The following is a 6,293-nucleotide window of genomic DNA, read 5'->3' as shown; positions in this document are numbered from 1 at the left end:
ACTCGGAAATCATCAGCAGGGAAGCCCACAAAATTTGTATTTACCCATATTTTCTTGAATCCTGGAAGACCAAGAAGGGGAAGTGGCATGCCCAAGTCCATGTAACAAGTTACCAGCAGAGCTGATGCTGGAAGTCAAAGATGCTTTCTCTCTCCTTTGAGATTTGCTGATGCCCACTGAGAGCTCTTTGGGACTTGATCTATTTTCTCTCCTATGTTCATAAAGTCTCCTGGATTCTCTCAAATCCCAGACCACTGAATTTTTCAAGACTTGCTAAAATGGCAGCATTGGAGGTCTTGTTGGCACCTCAAAAAAGCACTGGAATGAGTTCCACTTGTAGGCTTATACCTAACATCTGGAACCACCAGTGGAAGCCTCTGGAAGAGCATCAACTCTAGAGTCGGACACCTTGGGTCTGAATCCCAACACCCACCAATTACAAGTTTTAGAACCTCAGGAAAAGTGAACTTTCTAGTCTCAGTTACCTCACGTGAAAAAAAGTGGATGCTTTTTTCCATCAGGATTAAATGAGTTTACCTTAGTAAATCATTCAGCAAAAATCTGGCATACAGTAAATACTCCATAAGTATTAGTTGCTTTTCTTCTTCTTCTTCTTCTTCTTCTTCTTCTTCTTCTTCTTCTTCTTCTTCTTCTTCTGTCTCATACTGTTCCCTCCTTTTTCCCAGGCTCAGGACTTTAATTTGAGTGAATCGAGACAAGATCTCTTGGCCTAACTTTTTCCAAGTATAAAATAAGAGGGAATTGATTACGTGATCTCTGTACCTAAAATGATACTTTCTTTCTATCCTTCTTGCTTCTATCAATCTTCCATTCAGGTCTGTGGACCCCGCACAAAGCCTGCCCCTGGGTATGACCTGCACAATAGAGGTTTTGCTCTCAGAGGAAGTAGAGGGGAATTGGAAGGTACCTGGGGAAATGCAAATTTGGTGGCTAAATAGGACTTCCCTAGGTCTGATGACTTCCAAGATGCTGCTGAGATGTAATTCCAGTGATGATGTGAAGAGGAGAGGCCGGCCCTACCTCAGAGAATGCATGTAGTTAGCATGTCTATCACACAAATATTTTAAACACCTACTGTATGTCAGGCATTGTTAGATTGGGGAAATACAAATATAAATAGAACAAAATGAAACTCAGTGAGGGGGTGGGTTTGTTGACCTAGACTGAAGAAACCTGGTTTCTGGTCATGGCTTTGTAAAACCTGGCCATGTTGCCTCTGGCAAGTCCCTCAGAAGTGTTAACCTCTAAATCTCAGCTTCCTGATGGTGAGAGGAGGGAGATAGAAAAATAGCTTCTAAGGTTGTGTGTGTGTGTGTTTCCCCACATTATACCTCTCCTCTGAAATTGAGCTCTGTATGTTCAAGTACTCTCTGGAAAGCTCTATCTGGATGAACCACAGACACTTAAACTGAACATATCTCAAGCCAACAAACTAATCTTATACCTTTGCTCCCAATTTTGTCCCAAAGTTATCTTTACTTCCTATACTTCCTAGCTCAGAGACTGGCATTGCTATATGCCTAAAGACTACACCATAATCTAAAGGCCATTGTATACAGGCCCCTCTCTGTCCAGTCAGTCACCAAACCCTACAAAATCCACCTGTGAAATGAGTCTTCCATGGACTACCTTGTCTCCCACCTCTATCACTTCCTTAGTGGAGACCATTATTCTAATCATCTCCCTGCCTCCAGTTTTACCTCCCATCTCTCCCAGACTGTGGCTGAAGTAATCTTTCCGAAGCAGAAATATGAAATATGGTCACTTAGCAGCTTACAACTTTTGGTGGCTTCCATCAAGAAGATGAACAACTTTCCAAGAATGCGTTTAATTATTTGTGTGTGAAAAAGAGCTTTCTGAGCAGGCAGAAGAAGGGACATTGCCTCCTGTTGGAAGGCCTTGGTTCTCCAGGCAGAGTTTCCTTAGGAATGAATGAAAGATGAAACAATGAGGGAAAGGAGGGAACTGACAAATATCGCGTGCCCATGTTATGTCAAATGCTGTACTTCATATACACGATGCTGTTTTACCACTTGGAAAATATACAAATATAAGAGACATTTAAGGTCAGGTTCCCCCCAAAGTAGACTCTGAGATGGAGACTGGTGAGCAGGAAGTGTACCCGAGTACTTGTGAAGGTCAATGCCTGTGCGAAGTGAAGGACAAAGGGTTGAGCAGAGGGAAGAGTTGAACTCTGGAAACAGTTGGAACAAAGGCCTCACCTGACTATCTGAGGACCTCCAGAGCTGGGATGCCTCCTAAAGTCCACTCCAAATCGTGGCAAGGGGACGAGACTTTTACGTTCTTTCAGTGACCACCTGACCAGTTGTTGGATGTAGGTGGCGCTCAGGGAAGGAACTGGCTGAGGGCAGGTCCCGAGGAGGGACTCCCCCGCGGCTTCCAGCAACTGGGAAATGATTGCTTTGGTTCTCAGACCTGGGCAGCATGTAGTGGCATCTGTGACATGAGGAAACTCGCAGTGCACTATTTTATAGATGGGAAAAGTGAGTTTTACCAATAATGCGATTTATCCCAGGTCACATGACTAGTGTCCCTGTAGGTATAATTCATATTTTTCTGACTCCATGCTCCTTCAGCTACAAATACTTCTGCAATTAGAAAAGGCTTCACTGGGGTCAGGTCAAACCTGAACCCTCAGGGACTTTGGGCGGCAGCATGAGTTATCACATGCAGTGATCGTTAGAGGAAGAATTAGAACCGACTGCTGGTGGGGCCAAATATTTAAGGTCTTAGAGATTTCTGAGAACAGACAGCGTAAGTTTCAAGATCTGAGGGCCTCAAGGTGAAATCCAGGACAAGCAGAGCAGGGCCATCTTTATGGCAGGCCCAGCATGGGTCTTTGTAGAAGACTGGTAGCTGAAAAAGTCAGCAAAGCAGCGATCATGGATGGGAGCCAGAGGCCAGAAGTGGCCTGCAAGCTGGAGAGTTCAAAGGGTTGATGGGAGTGGGGCCAAGGGAGGGGGAAAGAGAAGGCCGTAAGGGCAAACGGAGGCAGTTCCTAAGAAGAGAACAGGAAATACCAAAGAAGTCAAGAGTCAGAGATAATAATAAATACGTTAGAATATGGGGTGCAGATACTAGGTATTTATCCAAAGGATACAAGGATGCTGTTTTGAAGGGACACACACATCCCCATGTTTATAGCAGCACTTTCAACAATAGCCAAAGGATGGAAAGAGCCCAAATGTCCACCAATGGATGAATGGATAAAGGAGATGTGGGATATATATACAATGGAGTATTACTTGGCAGTCAAACAGAACGAAATCTTGCCATTTGCAACTATGTGGATAGAATTAGAGGGTATTATGCTAAGCAAAATCAGTCAGTCAGAGAAAGACAATGTCATATGACTTCACTCATATGAGGACTTTAAGATACAAAATAGATGAACGTAAGGGAAAGGAAGTGAAAATAATATAAAAACAGGGAGGGGGGCAAAACAGAAGAGACTCATAAATCTGGAGAACAAACTGAAGGTTACTGGAGGGGGTGGGGGAGGGGGGATGGACTAAGTGGGTCAGGGGCACCAAGGAATCAACTCCTGAAATCATTGTTGCACTATGTGCTAACTAACTTGAATTCAAACTAAAAAAATAAATCAAATAAATAGAAAAAAAATTTGCAAAAAAAAAAAGAATATGGGGAGCAGAGCCCAGAAAGAATGATAAAGACTTTGCTAGGCAGCATGTAGCCCAGGCCAGTCTGGCAGGAGGTGGCAGACCTTAAGTTCCAGTGCTTTCCAGGGCGCCTGGGTGGCTCAGTCGGTTGAGCGTCCGACTTCAGCTCAGGTCACGATCTCGCGGTCCGTGAGTTCGAGCCCCGCGTCGGGCTCTGGGCTGATGGCTCAGAGCCTGGAGCCTGCTTCCGATTCTGTGTCTCCCTCTCTCTCTGCCCCTCCCCCGTTCATGCTTTGTCTCTGTCTCAAAAATAAATAAATGTTAAAAAAAAAAAATTAAAAAAAAAAAAAGTCCCAGTGCTTTCCCTGTTTCTTATTCATTGCGTGGCCTCAGGCAACTTTTTAGCTCCTAAGCCTCAGTTTCCTCATCTGTGAATTGGGGATAGTAATAGGAAGATCTAGACCCGCTACAGAGCTCGTGGGAAAGATAAGCTGTTTCTGTGATGGGATTCTCCACACCGGTGACCTGGAATTCCTGTGTGAACAAGCTGAATTTAGAGCCCAGACTCTTCAAGTAGACTCTTGTATTTTGAAGAATTCAGTAAGCAACGTAGGAAGCAATGTGATTGCCCCTCTTTCTCCCAGACTTCCATCCCAGTGTAGAATGGTGGACCCTACAGGATGTGGGGAAGTCCCTGTGAGACGCGCTGTCCAGAAGGAAGGCTGGAGAAGGACAGCTGGGTCTCAGGGTGCCATCTGAGCACACAGGGTTTAATATCCGAGCCGCGTAGGGTCCAGACAAGGCCAAGGATTAGCATTTTAACGGCCTTTACCCTGGTTCTATCGTCAGAACAGGGAGCTGGGAGCCATCCTTCCTAAGGGCAATACAAGGCCACGGGATGGGACCCGCTCCTTGTTGTTTTAACTCTGTCATCGACAGAGCAAACAGGTAAAACTGGAGAAGGAAGCCTCCGTCTCCAGATACGGTCTACACTCTCGCCCCACAGAACGCCTTCTACAGCTTAACATTTTTTTTAATGTTTTATTATTTATTTTTGAGAGAGAGAGAGAGATAGAGTGCGAGTGGGGGAGGGGCAGAGAGAGGGAGACACAGAATCCGAAGCAGCTCCAGGCTCCAAGCTGTCAGCACAGAGCCCCACGCGGGGCTCGAACCCACGAACTCACGAGATCCTGACCTGAGCTGAGGTTGAACGCTCAACCGACTGAGCCACCCAGGCGCCCCTACAGCTTAACATTTTGAACAATCTCATGATCTTCTTTGGCTCTCCTTTCAAGGCAAGATAATTAATACAAAACTCTCTAAGAAATCATGGGTCACGAAACCAGGCAGCAGCCTCTAAGAATACATCCTTGTGTCTTTCGTTAATTAAAAAAGAACACAGAAGCGTGCGCACAGTGGTTGTTGCAATTACAGACGTGCTCATGGAGTGAGTGGACGACTAAGGCAAGAAGAAACTGCACTTAAGCCACAGCTCAGGAAGGAGGGTCGGTCGCTTTCACAGCCTCCACGCTGGGCACCAGCATCTGGACTTCAGCCATCACTTAGAACTAGTTCAACTATCCGCTGTTCGCTTGTGATCATACCCAGAGGCGTTTTTTAGTTGAAATTTCATAATACAGCAAAAGAATACACTGAGGGGGCCAGAGCCATCCTACAGAGCGAGAGCTCGACAGGCATTTCATATAGTCACGGGATTTACATTACACGATAACCATAATTACTATGCTGCATGCTTTGGACTTCAATCCCTCCGCACGTGGATTCTGCGAAACTGAATCAGGTGTGGCCAAGGGCTCGGTTCACATTTTCATTCTGTTCCACATTTTCGGTGCCGATTTACATTTAATTGTATCGTGCCTGTTAACGTTTTAAAACACCCATCGATATTTTTCTCAGTGAAATGTGGTTTTCGACACCGAGATGTCCAACTCCTTAACACCAGGGCTTTCAAACACTTGTGGCAGAAAATTCACCTCTCTGTCTGAAATTGCTAACGGTTCTTTATGGCCCCGTCACGTGCTTTACCTCTAAGGGATGCTGCAAAGTTACTGTTGGCCTCTGGCGGGGAAGCCCGGGAACGACATTCATTGCCAGGGTGCCTATAGCATTCTGGTCCAGGTCTCTGAGGATCGTCCCCGATCTTGACCACAAGGTAGTATTTCCTGTGCATCACCTGCTGCAGCTACATGCGGTTCGTCATCTAATCGCTCGTGGCCACTTTCAGGAAGCAATGAAAACGAGAGCCGCCACGTACAAAATGGTTACTGCGTGCCAGGCTCCGCGCTGAGCACCCCACTCGCACTGATGTCATTTAGTGTCCCGCAACCCTGTGAAGCATTTCCTTATATATTTTTTTGTTGTTGAGGAGGAAAGAAAGGCTCAGAAAGATTATTCAACTTGCCCGGGGTCGCATGATTTATAAACAAACAGGCTGGGGACTTGAAGCCAGGTGTCTCTGACCACAGAGCCAGGGTTCTGAGCCAGTCTGCTTTAGTGCCTTGTAAACAAAGATTTGGAGATCTGCAAGTGTGAAAACTGTTGCGACAAGGTTAGAAGACTACGGGAGATTTTACTTTATCTCTTCTTTGAAAATGTTCTTCAATACTGTAT

The sequence above is a fragment of the Acinonyx jubatus genome, chromosome E4 (assembly GCF_027475565.1).
Source record: "Acinonyx jubatus isolate Ajub_Pintada_27869175 chromosome E4, VMU_Ajub_asm_v1.0, whole genome shotgun sequence".
NCBI classification, from domain to species: domain Eukaryota; kingdom Metazoa; phylum Chordata; class Mammalia; order Carnivora; family Felidae; genus Acinonyx; species Acinonyx jubatus.
This window is presented reverse-complemented; position numbering follows the sequence as displayed.